The following is an 18,304-nucleotide window of genomic DNA, read 5'->3' as shown; positions in this document are numbered from 1 at the left end:
CAAACATTTCCATGTTTGGATATCTTGGAATTTGGTGTTCTTTAGGGGAGTTTATCTGTGGATGTGTGCAAATGTATGTGCATTCATGTGTGCCTGCGTGGAGATCTGAGGTTGGCTGGTAGGGTGGACCTCTGCGCATAATCACATGTGTGTGCAAACATTTCCATGTCTGGATATCTTGGAATTTGGTTGATTTGTAGGAGTTTATCTGTGGATGTGTGCAAATGTATGTGCATTCATGTGTGCCTTGCGTGGAGATCTGAGGTTGGCTGGTAGGGTGGACCTCTGCGCATAATCACATGTGTGTGCAAACATTTCCATGTTTGGATATCTTGGAATTTGGTGTTCTTTAGGGGAGTTTATCTGTGGATGTGTGCAAATGTATGTGCATTCATGTGTGCCTGCGTGGAGATCTGAGGTTGGCTGGTAGGGTGGACCTCTGCGCATAATCACATGTGTGTGCAAACATTTCCATGTTTGAGATTTCTTGGAATTTGGTGTTCTTTAGGGAGTTTATCTGTGGATGTGTGCAAATGTATGTGCATTCATGTGTGCCTGCGTGGAGATCTGAGGTTGGCTGGTAGGGTGGACCTCTGCGCATAATCACATGTGTGTGCAAACATTTCCATGTTTGGATATCTTGGAATTTGGTGTTCTTTAGGGGAGTTTATCTGTGGATGTGTGCAAATGTATGTGCATTCATGTGTGCCTGCGTGGAGATCTGAGGTTGGCTGGTAGGGTGGACCTCTGCGCATAATCACATGTGTGTGCAAACATTTCCATGTTTGGATATCTTGGAATTTGCTTGATTTGTAGGAGTTTATCTGTGGATGTGTGCAAATGTATGTGCATTCATGTGTGCCTGCGTGGAGATCTGAGGTTGGCTGGTAGGGTGGACCTCTGCGCATAATCACATGTGTGTGCAAACATTTCCATGTTGAGATTTCTTGGAATTTGGTTGTTTTGTAGGAGTTTATCTGTGGATGTGTGCAAATGTATGTGCATTCATGTGTGCCTGCGTGGAGATCTGAGGTTGGCTGGTAGGGTGGACCTCTGCGCATAATCACATGTGTGTGCAAACATTTCCATGTTTGGATATCTTGGAATTTGGTGTTCTTTAGGGGAGTTTATCTGTGGATGTGTGCAAATGTATGTGCATTCATGTGTGCCTGCATGGAGATCTGAGGTTGGCTGGTAGGGTGGACCTCTGCGCATAATCACATGTGTGTGCAAACATTTCCATGTCTGGATATCTTGGAATTTGGTTGATTTGTAGGAGTTTATCTGTGGATGTGTGCAAATGTATGTGCATTCATGTGTGCCTTGCGTGGAGATCTGAGGTTGGCTGGTAGGGTGGACCTCTGCGCATAATCACATGTGTGTGCAAACATTTCCATGTCTGGATATCTTGGAATTTGGTTGTTTGTAGGAGTTTATCTCTGGATGTGTGCAAATGTATGTGCATTCATGTGTGCCTTGCGTGGAGATCTGAGGTTGGCTGGTAGGGTGGACCTCTGCGCATAATCACATGTGTGTGCAAACATTTCCATGTTTAGGATTTCTTGGAATTTGGTGTTCTTTAGGGGAGTTTATCTGTGGATGTGTGCAAATGTATGTGCATTCATGTGTGCCTACATGGAGATCTGAGGTTGGCTGGTAGGGTGGACCTCTGCGCATAATCACATGTGTGTGCAAACATTTCCATGTTTGGATATCTTGGAATTTGGTATTCTTTAGGGGAGTTTATCTGTGGATGTGTGGATGTGTGCAAATGTATGTGCATTCATGTGTTCCTGCATGGAGATCTGAGGTTGGCTGGTAGGGTGGACCTCTGCGCATAATCACATGTGTGTGCAAACATTTCCATGTCTGGATATCTTGGAATTGGTGTTCTTTAGGGAGTTTATCTCTGGATGTGTGCAAATGTATGTGCATTCATGTGTGCCTGCGTGGAGATCTGAGGTTGGCTGGTAGGGTGGACCTCTGCGCATAATCACATGTGTGTGCAAACATTTCCATGTTTGGATATCTAGGAAATTGGTGTTCTTTAGGGGAGTTTATCTCTGGATGTGTGCAAATGTATGTGCATTCATGTGTGCCTGCGTGGAGATCTGAGGTTGGCTGGTAGGGTGGACCTCTGCGCATAATCACATGTGTGTGCAAACATTTCCATGTCTGGATATCTTGGAATTTGGTTGGTTTGTAGGAGTTTATCTGTGGATGTGTGCAAATGTATGTGCATTCATGTGTGTCCTGCATGGAGATCTGAGGTTGGCTGGTAGGGTGGACCTCTGCGCATAATCACATGTGTGTGCAAACATTTCCATGTTTGGATATCTTGGAATTTGGTGTTCTTTAGGGGAGTTTATCTGTGGATGTGTGCAAATGTATGTGCATTCATGTGTTCCTTGCGTGGAGATCTGAGGTTGGCTGGTAGGGTGGACCTCTGCGCATAATCACATGTGTGTGCAAACATTTCCATGTTGAGTTTCTTGGAATTTGGTTTTCTTTAGTGAGTTTATCTGTGGATGTGTGCAAATGTATGTGCATTCATGTGTGCCTGCATGGAGATCTGAGGTTGGCTGGTAGGGTGGACCTCTGCGCATAATCACATGTGTGTGCAAACATTTCCATGTTTGGATTTCTTGGAATTGGTGATTCTTTAGGGGAGTTTATCTGTGGATGTGTGCCAAATGTATGTGCATTCATGTGTGCCTGCATGGAGATCTGAGGTTGGCTGGTAGGGTGGACCTCTGCGCATAATCACATGTGTGTGCAAACATTTCCATGTTTGGATTTCTTGGAATTTGGTTTCTTTAGAGGAGTTTATCTGTGGATGTGTGCAAATGTATGTGCATTCATGTGTGCCTTGCGTGGAGATCTGAGGTTGGCTGGTAGGGTGGACCTCTGCGCATAATCACATGTGTGTGCAAACATTTGCATGTTTGGATATCTTGGAATTTGGTTGGTTTGTAGGAGTTTATCTGTGGATGTGTGCAAATGTATGTGCATTCATGTGTGCCTGCATGGAGATCTGAGGTTGGCTGGTAGAGTGGACCTCTGCGCATAATCACATGTGTGTGCAAACATTTCCATGTTTGGATTTCTTGGAATTTGGTTGATTTGTAGGAGTTTATCTGTGGATGTGTGCAAATGTATGTGCATTCATGTGTGCCTGCATGGAGATCTGAGGTTGGCTGGTAGGGTGGACCTCTGCGCATAATCACATGTGTGTGCAAACATTTCCATGTTTGGATATCTTGGAATTGAGGTTGATTTGTAGGAGTTTATCTTTGGATGTGTGCAAATGTATGTGCATTCATGTGTGCCTGCGTGGAGATCTGAGGTTGGCTGGTAGGGTGGACCTCTGCGCATAATCACATGTGTGTGCAAACATTTCCATGTTTGGATATCTTGGAATTTGGTGTTCTTTAGGGGAGTTTATCTCTGGATGTGTGCAAATGTATGTGCATTCATGTGTGCCCTGCGTAGGAGATCTGAGGTTGGCTGGTAGGGTGGACCTCTGCGCATAATCACATGTGTGTGCAAACATTTCCATGTTTGGATTTCTTGGAATTTGGTTGATTTGTAGGTGTTTATCTCTGGATGTGTGCAAATGTATGTGCATTCATGTGTGCCTGCGTGGAGATCTGAGCTTGGCTGGTAGGGTGGACCTCTGCGCATAATCACATGTGTGTGCAAACATTTCCATGTTTGGATTTCTTGGAATTTGGTTGATTTGTAGGAGTTTATCTGTGGATGTGTGCAAATGTATGTGCATTCATGTGTGCTTGCGTGGAGATCTGAGGTTGGCTGGTAGGGTGGACCTCTGCGCATAATCACACGTGTGTGCAAACATTTCCATGTTTGGATTCTGTGGAATTTGGTGTTCTGTAGGGGAGTTTATCTCTGGATGTGTGCAAATGTATGTTCATTCATGTGTGCCTACATGGAGATCTGAGGTTGGCTGGTAGGGTGGACCTCTGCGCATAATCACATGTGTGTGCAAACATTTCCATGTTTAGATTTCTTGGAATTTGGTGTTCTTTAGGGGAGTTTATCTGTGGATGTGTGCAAATATATGTTCATTCATGTGTGCCTGCATGGAGATCTGAGGTTGGCTGGTAGGGTGGACCTCTGCGCATAATCACAGGTGTGTGCAAACATTTCCATGTTTGGATATCTTGGAATTTGGTTGATTTGTAGGAGTTTATCTCTGGATGTGTGCAAATGTATGTGCATTCATGTGTGCCTGCGTGGAGATCTGAGGTTGGCTGGTAGGGTGAACCTTTGCGCATAATCACATGTGCGTGTAAATATTTCCATGTTTGGATTTCTTGGAATTTGGTGTTCTTTAGGGGAGTTTATCTGTGGATGTGTGCAAATATATGTTCATTCATGTGTGCCTGCATGGAGATCTGAGGTTGTCTGGTAGGGTGGACCTCTGCGCATAATCACAGGTGTGTGCAAACATTTCCATGTCTGGATATCTTGGAATTTGGTCTGTTTTTAGGAGTTTATCTGTGGATGTGTGCAAATGTATGTGCATTCATGTGTGCTTGCATGGAGATCTGAGGTTGGCTGGTAGGGTGGACCTCTGCGCATAATCACATGTGTGTGCAAACATTTCCATGTTTAGATTTCTTGGAATTTGGTTTTCTTTAGGGGAGTTTATCTGTGGATGTGTGCAAATGTATGTGCATTCATGTGTGCCTGCATGGAGATCTGAGGTTGGCTGGTAGGGTGGACCTCTGCGCATAATCACATGTGTGTGCAAACATTTCCATGTCTGGATATCTTGGAATTTGGTTGATTTGTAGGAGTTTATCTGTGGATGTGTGCAAATGTATGTGCATTCATGTGTCCCAGGGTAGAGATCTGAGGTTGGCTGGTAGGGTGGACCTCTGCGCATAATCACATGTGCGTGTAAATATTTCCATGTTTGGATATTTTCAAATTTGGTGTTCTTTAGGGGAGTTTATCCATGGATGTGTGTAAATGTATGTGCATTCATGTGTCCCTGCGTAGAGATGTGAGGTTGGCTGGTAGGGTGGACCTCTGCGCATAATCACATGTGTGTGCAAACATTTCCATGTTTGGATATCTTGGAATTTGGTTTATTTGTAGGAGTTTATCTGTGGATGTGTGCAAATGTCTGTTTATTCATGTGTGCTTGCGTGGAGATCTGAGTTTGTCTGGTAGGGTGGACCTCTAAGCATAATCACATGTGTGTGCAAAGTTTTCCATGTCTGGAAATCCTGGAATTTGGTTGATTTGTAGGAGTTTATCTCTGGATGTGTGCAAATGTATGTGCATTCATGTGTCCTTGCATGGAGATCTGAGGTTGGCTGGTACGGTGGTCCTCTGCGCATAATCACATGTGTGTGCAAACATTTCCATGTTTGGATATCTTGGAAATTGGTGTTCTTTAGGGGAGTTTATCTGTGGATGTGTGCAAATGTATGTTTATTCATGTGTGCCTGCGTGGAGATCTGAGGTTGGCTGGTAGGGTGGACCTCTGCGCATAATCACATGTGTGTGCAAACATTTCCATGTTTGGATATCTTGGAATTCGGCTGATTTGTAGGAGTTTATCGATGGATGTGTGCAAATGTATGTGCATTCATGTGTGCCTGCATGGAGATCTGAGGTTGGCTGGTATGGTGGACCTCTGCGCATAATCACATGTGTGTGCAAACATTTCCATGTTTAGATTTCTTGGAATTTGGTGTTCTTTAGGGGAGTTTATCTCTGAATGTGTGCAAATGTACGTGCATTCATGTGTGCCTGCGTGGAGATCTGAGGTTGGCTGGTAGGGTGGACCTCTGCGCATAATCACATGTGCGTGCAAATATTTCCATGTTTGGATTTCTTGGAATTTGGTGTTCTTTAGGGGAGTTTATCTCTGGATGTGTCCAAATATATGTGCATTCATGTGTGCCTGCATGGAGATCTGAGGTTGGCTGGTAGGGTGGACCTCTGCGCATAATCACATGTGTGTGCAAACATTTCCATGTTTGGATTTGGTGGATTTTGTGTTCTTTAGGCGAGTTTATCTCTGGGTGTCATCTGCATAGCAGTGAAAATTTATTATATGTCTTCTAATGATGCTGCCTAAGGGAAGCATGTATAATGTAAACAGAATTGGTCCTAGCACTGAACCCTGTGGAGCTCCATAATTAACCTCTGTGTGTGAAGAGGACTCTCCATTTACATGTACAAATTTGAGTCTATTAGATAGATATGATACAAACCACTGCAGCACAGTACCTGTAATACCTACAGCATGTTCTAATCGCTCTAATAGGATATTATGGTCGACAGTATCGAATGCTGCACTAAGGTCTAGCAGGACAAGCACAGAAATGAGTCCACTGTCAGAGGCCATAAGAAGATCATTTGTAACCTTCACTAAAGCTGTTTCTGTGCTGTGATGAGCTCTGAAACCTTACTGAAACTCTTCAAATAAGCCATTCCTCTGCAGATGATCATTTAGCTGTTTGACAACTACTCTTTCAAGGATGTTTGATATAAGGGAAGGTTGGAGATTGGCCTATAATTAGCTAAGACTACTGGGTCTAGAGATGCTTTCTGAGTAAAGGTTTAACTACAGCTAGCTTGAAGGCCTGTGGTACATAGCCGATTATTAGAGATAGGTTGATCATATATAAGATCGAAGAATTAATCAATGGCAGGACTTCTTTGAGCAGTTTTGTAGGAATGGGGTCTAAAAGACACGTTGATGGTTTGGAGGAAGTAATTATTGAAGTTAACTCAGAAAGATCAATTGGAGAAAAAGAGTCTAACTTAACATCAATGTTACTAAGAGTAGCTGTAGATAATATTACATCTGTGGGATGATTATTGGTAATTTTTCTCTAATGATAAAAAATGTTATTTGTGAAGAAGTTCATGAAGTCATTACTAGTTACGTTAAAGGGATGGTTGGCTCAACGGAGCTCTGACTTTTTTTTCAGCCTGGCTACAGTGCTGAAGAGAAACCTGGGGTTGTTCTTATTTTCTTCAATCAGTGTCGAATAGTAAGATGTTCTGGCTTTGCGGAGGGCTTTCTTATAAAGCAACAAACTATTTCTCCAGGCTAAACAATGATCTTCTAAATGTCACAGAAGATCTTCTAGATCTTCTGTGACACGCTATTTCCTCTCCAGCTTACGAGTCATCTGCTTTAGGCTATGTGTTTGAGAATCATACCACGGAGTCAGGTATTTCTGATTAGAGACCTTAGTTTTCACAGGAGCTACAGTATCCAGAGTCGTACGTAGTGAGGAGGTAAAATTATTAACAAGATAATCGACCTCTGTTGGGGTAGTGTTAAGATAGCTGCTCTGCTCTATGTTGGTACAGGTCATTGAAGATGATAACAGTGGGTGGATTATATTCTTAAACTTAGTTACAGTGCTTTCAGAAAGACATCTACTGTTATGAAGTCTACTCTCCACTGCTGTGTAATCAATTATTGTAAATGTAAATGTTATCAGGAAATGATCAGATAGGAGAGGGTTTTCAGGAAACACTGTTAAATGTTCAGTATCTATGCCATATGTTAAAACAAGATCTAGAGTGTGATTAAAGTGGTGGGTGGGTTCTTTTACATTTTGACAGAAGCCAGTTGAGTCTAGTAACAGATTAAATGCCATGTTGAGGCTGTCATTTTTAGCATCTACATGGATGTTAAAATCACCCACAATAATTATTTCATCTATAAAAAATAAGGCCAGTGTCCTTAGTCTGGTCCACGGCGGTGGGATTCAGTCTGGCAATCCGAACCACCAGTGAGACGTCTGAGGGTGAGAAACACTATTTTGTTTAAAGAAACGTAAAATATGTTTAGACCGGTTTTAGAAGTAGCCAAAATTACTTTGTGACAAATTAAAATACGTTTCAACAAATTAAAATATTTTGACAAAGTAAAATAGGTTTAAGTTCGCCAAAAGGCCAAAAGGAACTGAGATAAAATTGTTTTAAGTTTGCCAAAAGGAACTGTGTTTAGACTGGTTTTAGAGGTAGCCGTAAAATACTTTGTGACAAATTAGCACGTAAATGTCTATGTGTGTATGTGTCTGGAAATAAGTTGATTTTACAGCGCAATACGCTGCTGAACTACTTCCATTTTATGTTTTCTATTTTTTTCCTTTGCTGAGGCTCACGTACTGGTGACCAGTGTTGGTCAAGTTACTTGAAAAAAGTAATCAGTAACTAATTACCGATTACTTCCCCCCAAAAGTAATCCCGTTACTTTACTGATTACTCATTTTCAAATGTAATTAATTGCTTAGTTACTTAGTTACTTTTAAAAACACGATTCACAACCTGAATAGGTGATAAAGCGATAGATCTTTCAGCCCAATTCTACTTTTTCTGCATAATCCATCATACAAAATGTAATCAAATGGAAAAGTCTCTTTTTAAAACTTGTTTTATTAGTTTTAATCTTTTAACTTTATGCATCAAGCAAAAATGTAATTATATGCAACATTCTCTGACTGGAAGAAATTTGTTTAACATTTAAACCTATTTTCTGCACATTCCAGCACATAATTTTTTTTTTTTTGGTGTTTACACTCACTCTTTCAAATAGATGCAAGTAAAACACAGCAGAAAATAAATAAAGTCAAAGACTAGCGGTCCTTTTGCTCTATTTTTACCTGTAAAGCAGGAATAGGGTAGGCGGAGGTTTACCCTGGTGCAGGTGTGCCGCAGTGGTCATGAACGTTGCACTCGCTTACGTCACTGTCATGAGACATTATCGCAAAAAAAAATCACGGTTTTAATAACGCAGTAACGCAGCGTTCCTTACAAGTAATGTGTTACTGCCCATCTCTGCTTTTGACAAAGGAGAATGGTTGAGTTTCATCTCATAAAACTGATACCGCTTCACCTGTAGGGTGAAGTCGAAGGCCGTATCAGTAAACCACTGTGAAGTCAAGCGTGCCAGCGACGGCCCAGCAAAATCTTTGACAATGGGGACTAAACAAGCAAAATTAACACCTGATGAGGAATGGTTAGAAAAACCACAAACCGGAGCAGGTAGAATAAGTGCAAATAGGTGGAGAAATCCACGAAAAGCTAAAAACCACAGCTGGGAAGGGAAATGCAATCCCTCAGCTGTTACCCAGCTGAGAGCTGCACTGAAACAAGAAATTACATTAACAAAAGACCCAAAGAAAAAATTTAAACGTGAAGAAGAATATAAACTTTTCCAAGCATGGGAAACCGAGGCTGAAAGGAGAACTGAAAATAAGAAAAAGAAAGAGGAAAATAAAAACCAATTTAAATGCACTTTCATTGAACGATTACTACCACCCATTAGGTCTCATGTAGAAAAGCATCGGGTAACGCAAGATACGGGCACAGCAGATGAAGCGTTTCAATATGCTAACTCATGCACAGACAGTGGTGACAAAAAAAAGAGAAGGTCTCAGTTTTTGCCCTCGATGCTGACACTGTTCTCACAGCTTTCAGTGGAGGCTACAGGGGAGGTTTGAGAGGCCAAAAGAGAGGGAGAGGAAACCAAACAGTCACCAAACAGTGACTTTAGCACTACATGCTGGAAGTGTGGAAAAGAGGGACATTTTGTATGTGACTGTAAGAAACAAAGAAGACAGTAACTCAGAATAGGATAGCAGCTCAGGTGAAGAGAGCAGTTCAGACTAGGAAGAACATAATAATCCCTCACCAAGTGAAAATTAGAGATCAAAGTAGTTTAAAGGAGTTTAAAAAGGGTTGGAAACAGACCCGACTGAATACATATAAATACAAAAGGGAAAAAAAGGTAAAATAAAAGGCTAAATTAAATTAGAGCCTAACTGTAATGTATTCAAACTGATAATAGGAAGGATAACAACCTGTAAACTGGTATTAACAATGAAGCATGCCCAGAATGAATAGAATGAATGAAAGCAGATAATTCACACAAACACATATTAAATAAAATAGAGAGATGCATAAGGTATATTAAGGTTGTGTCATTGTTCAGCCAAGGAAAGTGTGTGAAAAGGAAAATGTCTCCAGCTTGGGTGAAACTGCAGATCACCCGCAGCCCTTGGTGGATACAAAATAAAATATAAATAAAATATTGTAATATACTATTGCTGTTATATAAAAAGATAATAGCATTAATAATGAAATAATATTAATATGAAGAGGCACCTTAGTCAGTTATGATGTGAGGTGGATAACTGTTACAAGTAGTCTGCATTAAGCTTAAGGTTTGCTCAAGTTCAGTACAATGACGTAGAGATGAAGAAAATAAAGAAAATACATCAACTTATTAAGTGCATAGAGGCACTTGACCTGCTTGAAAACCTGTCATCCTAGATGAGACATTGCTGAGATATAGAGCAAACCTATACTAACAACTAATAAGCTACACCCTGTATACAACAGCTAAAGCTACATAATTGAGAAGCTGAATTAAATATGTGGTCACTGCTAAGCTGATGAGCAAGTAACACGTTTTTTAGAGCAGGAGCTGCATGAGAGCTCAAACATGCAGCTGTCTGTGAGCTCAGGTTTTCCCCTCATACTTCGGATTTGGTTTTGAAAGCAGCCTTTTTTTTCATCCTGACTCGTGTGTAAAGCGTTCATGCCGTCAGAAACTTGCTTTTTTTTTTTTGTTTGTTTTGTTTTGTTGGTTTGAAAAATAAGTAAATTTGTGATCACACTCGTGGATCACAGTGACACATAATGATTAGGCATATGATTTACTATTGCAGATGAAGTTTATTCTAAAGTTCAAGGAGAACAAAGAAGAACAGCATCTTCAGTTGTGTCTTGACTGTTGTTCTCTGTGTAGTGTGCTGAGTTTTTGTTTTTTTGTTTTTTTGTTTTTTTTGACGTGTTGCTTGAGTGAGGAGTACTGTGACTTCTAAAGTGGCTCTCACCATGCAACCTTGATGATGATAAGTTCAGAGCCAGCTGAGAGCTGGGTTGTCTGCTTTGCTTTAGGTGATAAATCAGAAAAGTTAAAACCTAGTTTCTTACCTTGAGTAAAAAAACAAAAAAACAAAAGGAGGTTTTGTGTTTCTCAGCCAAGAACAATTACAATTTAATTTTCTGTTTTTGAGAAAGGAAAATTTAAATAATAATAATAATAAAATAAACAAAGAGTGATGTTTTGTTTAAGTAGTGAAGAAAGCTAATACTGCAAAATACCGTCTAGTGCATGATCTGCGAGCAATAAATGAAATCACTGAAATGATGCCACCAGTAGTAGCAAATCCCCACTCTATACTGAATCAAGTCACTCCAAAAGAACAATGGTTCTTAGTGATAGACTTATCAAACGCTCTTTTCTCAGTGCCTTTACACCCCGACTCACAACACCTGTTTGGCTTCACTTTTGAGGGACAAAGCCTTCACCTGAAGGCAGGAAGCTACTAAAAAAAAGAAAAGAAGCCATACAAAATGCGCCACAGCCACAAACTAAGCATTCACATTCTTTCTAACTCTCAGTGAGCCTGAGTTATGACCTTGGCTCCCTGTTTTTCTGCATCCAACAAAAGGTGGGGGTGAAGCTCCCGTGGAATGTGCTCTGTTGTCTCTACTATCAGAAAAAAAAGGCCCTGACTCTCTGAACACAATATTCTCTTCATGACTTAGCAGTATGAAATGTCATGAAACAGTATAACTCACTCACAGTAAGCCAGCAGTATAGGATAATACAAACTTATCTAATGAATCTAATGATTTTCACATTCTTTTAACTCAGAAGTATGACGCAAACTAAAACTACATACTGATTACACAAGAAGGATGATGTGGCCTACAGCAGTATCAGTACTCATTTTGATTACAGGTATAATGTAATATATAACAGCATAATAATCTCACAACTGCTACAAGCACATTTGCCTTTCTTAATACACGTGAAAGACAGGCAGGTGTTAAGAAAATGCCCTTCTGGGTGAGACAGGCCCACAGGCCCTGCATGCAAGCGTACCAACACACATACATGCAATGAAGAACAGCTTACACTATAGCACACACTATACATGCGCCTATATCTCCCATTGGTGTTAAAGCAGGGAAAACTTAACAGAGTTTTGTTATCAAATGCTGAATTTATCCACTGTTGACATTTAACTCTTCAGCTTGACAATAGGTGAAACGTTTGTAGTAAAAGAGAAGGATAAAATAAAGACAGAGAGAATCTGGTATGAACAAGCAGTAATCAGACAATAAATTTAGTTGGTAATACAATAAATTGTGAGATGGTTTCTGTTTGATTGATGCAGCACAAGTAATTTACTGTATGAAGGAAATTCTCTTTTGTGATAATATTTTGAACGTGCATTTCTGTTGACCTGTCAACTTAGCCCATTATAAGCTGATATGCAAATTAGCAGGTTGATACTAGATTTGAAAAAATGACTGGATTATAAAATAAGTGAATAAGATGTAACAGAGGGATGAAATTAGTTTCTTATTTCTAGTGTGTGGAGGAAAGTTTTATCATGGCACACTTATGTTTACATGGGAGGAAACTCCTTATCTGATGCAACATTTAGCAATTTGCAAATGTCCAGCACATCAGAAGGATGACTCCGAAGTTACAAAGGGAAACAATTTTGCTGACAAAGCTGCAAAAGCAGCAGCCATAGCAACCACAATCTTATTAACAACTCATGAAAACCACACCATTCCACTATCTGTACTTCAAGATGAAAAAAAAGCAGCACCGCCAAAAGAACAAAAGCAATGGCTAAAACACAGAGCAGATGACATAATGAAAATAGCAGGAAAGCCCATTCTTCCCAAATCATTACACAAAACAGCCGCTCTAGTGAGCCATGGTTTTGAGCCATGGCTCATCGGGAGGGATGATCTGAGGGATGGTCTTTATAATAAACCAACAATTCTACACTTTAAATTTTGAAACTTCAGCAAAAGAATATTTGAGAACATGTATGAACTGCCAAAAACACATTTCATTCCAACATATGGAATTCCTACTCTGATAAGATCAGATAATGGAACCCATTTTGTAAATGACGTGATCAGCAAAGTATCTGAAACACTAGGTTTCAGTTTAAAACATCATTGTGCCTACCATCCACAGAGTGCAGGATTAGTGGAGAGAACAAATGGCATTATAAAACAAAGGCTCAGGAAAACAGTGGAAGAAACTGGCAGACCATGGCCAGAATGTGTAGGCCTAGTCAAAATGTGGATGAGAATAACACAAGGAAATAACAAACTGTCCCCATTTGCCAGTTACTTGCGAGCCACTAGATAAATCAATCTGTGAAACCACTCTGGCAAATTGGATGACTCAATTGTTGACAAACAGAGAAGTTGTTTTGAACAATAAACTGTCGCAAGACTCTTTTTCTATTTCCTGCAGGTTGAAGCCAGGTGATTGGATCCGTGTCCGAGTACTCCAAAGAAAAATTGGAGCTCGCCACGGTGGGAGGGTCCAGACCAAGTGCTTCTGACCACTCCAACTGCCTGCAAAATAGTGGAGAGACCCTCCTGGATACATCAGAGCCACTGCAAAAAGGTTGAGGTCCCAGAGGATTCCACTTCCTCTACAGAAAGTCAACGAGTAAAGGAAAGTTTCAGCCTCACTTGGTTGCTTCAGTGGTGAGGGGGAAGTGCTGATTGAGCATTGCTCGCACTTCCACCTCCAGCCATTGGCCAACTCTAGGGCAACCAAGCAATAGGGTGTGATGGACCTGTACGCAGCCATGGGAAGGTGGACCCTCTTGGTTACCTTGACTACGATGCTCACCCTTACAGGACCCCAGCTGATGCCAACAACAGCTGAACCATGACGCAGACAGAAAAGATCGACGAGACAAACCCATCTATTCAATTCAATTCAATTCAATTTTATTTATATAGCGCCAAATCACAACAAATGTCGCCTCAAGGCGCTTCATAGATACAGAGAAAAGCCCAACAATCATATGACCCCCTATGAGCAAGCACTTTGGCGACAGTGGGAAGGAAAAACTCCCTTTTAACAGGAAGAAACCTCCGGCAGAACCAGGCTCAGGGAGGGGCGGCCATCTGCTGCGACCGGTTGGGGTGAGAGAAGGAAGACAGGATAAAGACATGCTGTGGAAGAGAGACAGAGATTAATAACAGATACAATTCAATACAGAGAGGTCTGTTAATACATAGTGAGTGAGAAAGGTGACTGGAAAGGAAAAACTCAATGCATCATGGGAATCCCCCGGCAGCCTACATCTATTGCAGCATAACTAAGGGAGGATTCAGGGTCACCTGGTCCAGCCCTAACTATATGCTTTAGCAAAAAGGAAGGTTTTAAGCCTAATCTTAAAAGTAGAGATAGTGTCTGTCTCCTGAATCCAAACTGGAAGCTGGTTCCACAGAAGAGGGGCCTGAAAACTGAAGGCTCTCCCTCCCATTCTACTTTTAAATACTCTAGGAACAACAAGTAGGCCTGCAGAGCGAGAGCGAAGTGCTCTAATAGGGTGATATGGTACTACAAGGTCATTAAGATAAGATGGGGCCTGATTATTTAAGACCTTGTATGTGAGGAGCAGGATTTTGAATTCAATTCTGGATTTAACAGGAAGCCAATGAAGGGAAGCCAAAACAGGAGAAATATGCTCTCTCTTTCTAGTCCCTGTCAGTACTCTTGCTGCAGCATTTTGGATTAACTGAAGGCTTTTCAGTGAGTTTTTTGGACATCCTGATAATAATGAATTGCAGTAGTCTAGCCTGGAAGTAATAAATGCATAACTAGTTTTTCAGCGTCACTCTGAGACAGGATATTTCTAATTTTAGAGATGTTGCGCAAATGGAAGAACGCAGTCTTACATATTTGTTTAATATGTGCGTTGAAGGACATATCCTGGTCAAAAATGACTCCAAGGTTCCTCACAGTGTTACTGGAGGCCAAGGTAATGCCATCCAGAGTAAGAATCTGGTTAGATACCATATTTCTAAGCTTTTCAGCGCCGAGTACAATGACCTCAATTTTATCTGAGTTAAGAAGCAGAAAGTTAGTGGCCATCCAAGTCTTTATGTCTTTAAGACATTCCTGCAGTTTAACTAATTGGTGTGTGTTATCTGGCTTCATGGACAGATAGAGCTGGGTGTCATCTGCATAGCAGTGAAAATGTATGCTATGTCTTCTAATGATGCTGCCTAGGGGAAGCATGTATAATGTAAACAGAATTGGTCCTAGCACCGAACCCTGTGGAACTCCATAATTAACCTCAGTGTGTGAAGAGGACTCTCCATTTACATGCACAAATTGGAGTCTATTAGATAGATATGATACAAACCACTGCAGTGCAATACCTGTAATACCTACAGCATGTTCTAATCGCTCTAATAGAATATTATGGTCAACAGTATCGAATGCTGCACTAAGGTCAAGAAGGACAAGCACAGAGATGAGTCCACTGTCAGAGGCCATAAGAAGATCATTTGTAACCTTCAATAAAGCTGTTTCTGTGCTGTGATGAACTCTGAAACCTGACTGAAACTCTTCAAATAAACCATTCCTCTGCAGATGATCTGTTAGCTGTTTGACAACTACTCTTTCAAGGATTTTTGATATGAAAGGAAGGTTGGAGATTGGCCTATAATTAGCTAAGACTGCTGGGTCTAGAGATGGCTTTTTGAGTAAAGGTTTAACTGCAGCCACCTTGAAGGCCTGTGGTACATAGCCGATTATTAGAGATAGGTTGATCATATATAAGATCGAAGAATTAATCAATGGCAGGACTTCTTTGAGCAGTTTTGTAGGAATGGGGTCTAAAAGACACGTTGATGGTTTGGAGGAAGTAATTATTGAAGATAACTCAGAAAGTTCGATTGGAGAAAAAGAGTCTAACTTAACATTAATGGTACTAAGAGTAGCTGTAGATAATATTACATCTGTGGGATGATTATTGGTAATTTTTTCTCTAATGATAAAAATTTTATTTGTGAAGAAGTTCATGAAGTCATCACTAGTTAACGTTAAAGGGATGGTTGGCTCAACAGAGCTCTGACTTTTTGTCAGCCTGGCTACAGTGCTGAAGAGAAACCTGGGGTTGTTCTTATTTTCTTCAATCAGTGATGAGTAGTAAGCTGTTCTGGCTTTGCGGAGGGCTTTCTTATAAAGCAACAAACTATTTCTCCAGGCTAAATGATGATCCTCTAAATTTGTGACACGCCATTTCCTCTCCAGATTACGAGTCATCTGCTTTAGGGTACGTGTTTGAGAATTATACCACGGGGTCAGGTACTTCTGATTAGAGACCTTAGTTATTTATCTATTATTTACACCCTTCACGTCAACCTTCTAGGAGGGTTACAACAAAAGAAAATCACTGTTGAATGTGATCAACTTTTCTGGACCAACTTCAATGTAACAAACCGGAAAACATCCATCCATTTCCCAGTGTTCTTGGACTCCAGGGGAAGAACTACTCCATGTGCTATAAACAAAACAAAGGTAACAGGCCGCTTGGAAACACCACCAACTGCAACCGGACCGCTGGAGGAGGAGAGGGTGCCCCTGTGTAAACGACTGGACCATCTAAAGGCACATACTGGGTGCAAGGAATGGCCTGGCTATGTGGACAACGGGCATATTTCATACTGCCCCCAGGCTGGACAGGAACATGTGCTCCTATATTCCTGTCAGACCACACTTTCAGGATGACCGCAGTGAACACCACTTCTACAGCACGCCAGAAAAGAAGATCAACGTTCCCTAGACTTCAACCACATGACCCAATATGGGGAAGCGACCTACCCAAGGAATTCAAATTATGGACTACCGGACAGAAAGTACTCCATTCATTGTTTCCCTGGGTGGGAACCGGAAAAAACATGCTGAGGATTGAAAGTCTGGATTACCGTTTCGGACTCTTTTTGAGCGCTTCGTGCAAAATCAACGAACAGCAGAACTAGGAAATTGAGGCATTACGGATCGCAGTGATGCAACATCGAGTAGCTCTGGACTTGATACTAGCAGAGAAAGGGGGACTTTGCGTCCTCTTCAACAACACCTGCTGCACTTACATACCAGACAATGTACACTCATCAAACATGACTGATGCCCTGAACGCCTTGAAACAGATCCAGCAGGCCTGAAATCAGGACTACGTAAGTGATACAAGTGACTGGTTTTCTTGGCTTTCCACTGGCTCCTGGCTACCTCTAAAAGACTACTCATTGGAATTGGAACATCTACCAACCCTAACCCTAATGCGTGCATCACTGTGAACATGCAAAGTGTAGCTCGTGGCCTCGTTCATGTTTCAGCTGCTTGAAGTGAAAGCATGTCTGCCCAGAGAGGAGACCAAAAAGAAGAAGAAGTGAGAGAAGAAAAGTGGAAACACGGCTGTAGAAACTTTACAAACTTGTTCAGCGTTTTTGGTTTTAAATTTATGTGATGATTCCAAAAACACTGCTTATTTAAAATGACTGATTGACTTTTGACTGATTGTCTCATTAAATGAATAAATTAATACTTATCATATTAAACTCCTCTGGGTTACCATAGTAACATGACCACCAAAGATGGTTTGGCATGCAGACTGGAGCACCAGGGATCAAACCACCGACCTTTCTGTTGTCAGGTGACCTGCTCCACCTCCTGAGCCCCACTTCTCATGACAAATGACTCACTTTTCCCTTTCTTTTATTCTCACTGACACTTGAGGATTCATCATGTTTGATCAGAGGTTTTCTTATCACGTCTCTGTTCTGTGTTATGCACAGATTACACAACACTGACACAATGTTGGGGAGTCTGTGTAAACAGTGTTTCTGTGATGACCGCAGCTCACTGTCCTGATCATTCCCTCTGTTACCGTCCTCCCTGTTAAACATGTGCTCTTTGCTGTGTGTGATATTAGCATGAGCTTTGCTCCAGTTTATCACCGGGTCCTATCATGCTCTGCAGCTCTGTGGGTCAAACTGAAAACACTTTGTAGGTGTTGTTTCCTGAGCTGCTGCTTATTCTGAAGCCACAGGATGTGCCGTCCAAGGCTCAGGGAGGGGCAGCCATGTGACCAGTTTGGCTGAGAGAAAGAAGACATAAAAGATGTGCTGTGGCTGACCTTTGAACTGGCGTGACATGCAGCTATGCAGGTTAGCATCATGCTGGTCCACTCTCCCAGCCAGCTGTTGGCGGTAATGCACCACCAACTGCCAATAAAACGACAAAGAAGAACAAGCTATGTGGGTGTGCGGGTTGATAGGTTACTATCTTGGGAGCTTGCTGAGTAGATGAGTGAGTAAAAGAAGACGGCTTTGTCAAAAGTACTTATAAAGTTATAAAGAGTGGAAATCTGAAGCGCTATTATGA

The 18,304-nt window shown here is 41.3% G+C and overlaps 1 long non-coding RNA gene across 1 annotated transcript; it reads left to right on the top strand.

Annotated features, from left to right (window-relative positions):
- Window positions 1-516: 516 nt before the first annotated feature.
- LOC146496747 (uncharacterized) lies at window positions 517-17,436 on the top strand. Its single transcript, XR_014871256.1, has 3 exons — window positions 517-1,418; window positions 3,272-7,808; window positions 13,367-17,436. It is a non-coding gene; the product is annotated as an uncharacterized LOC146496747 (long non-coding RNA).
- The last annotated feature ends 868 nt before the right edge of the window (window positions 17,437-18,304 follow it).

The sequence above is a fragment of the Neolamprologus multifasciatus genome, chromosome 19, assembly GCF_963576455.1.
Source record: "Neolamprologus multifasciatus chromosome 19, fNeoMul1.2, whole genome shotgun sequence".
Lineage (NCBI taxonomy): Eukaryota > Metazoa > Chordata > Actinopteri > Cichliformes > Cichlidae > Neolamprologus > Neolamprologus multifasciatus.
The sequence above is the reverse complement of the archived record's forward strand: the minus strand, read 5'-3'. Positions and strand labels throughout refer to the sequence as shown.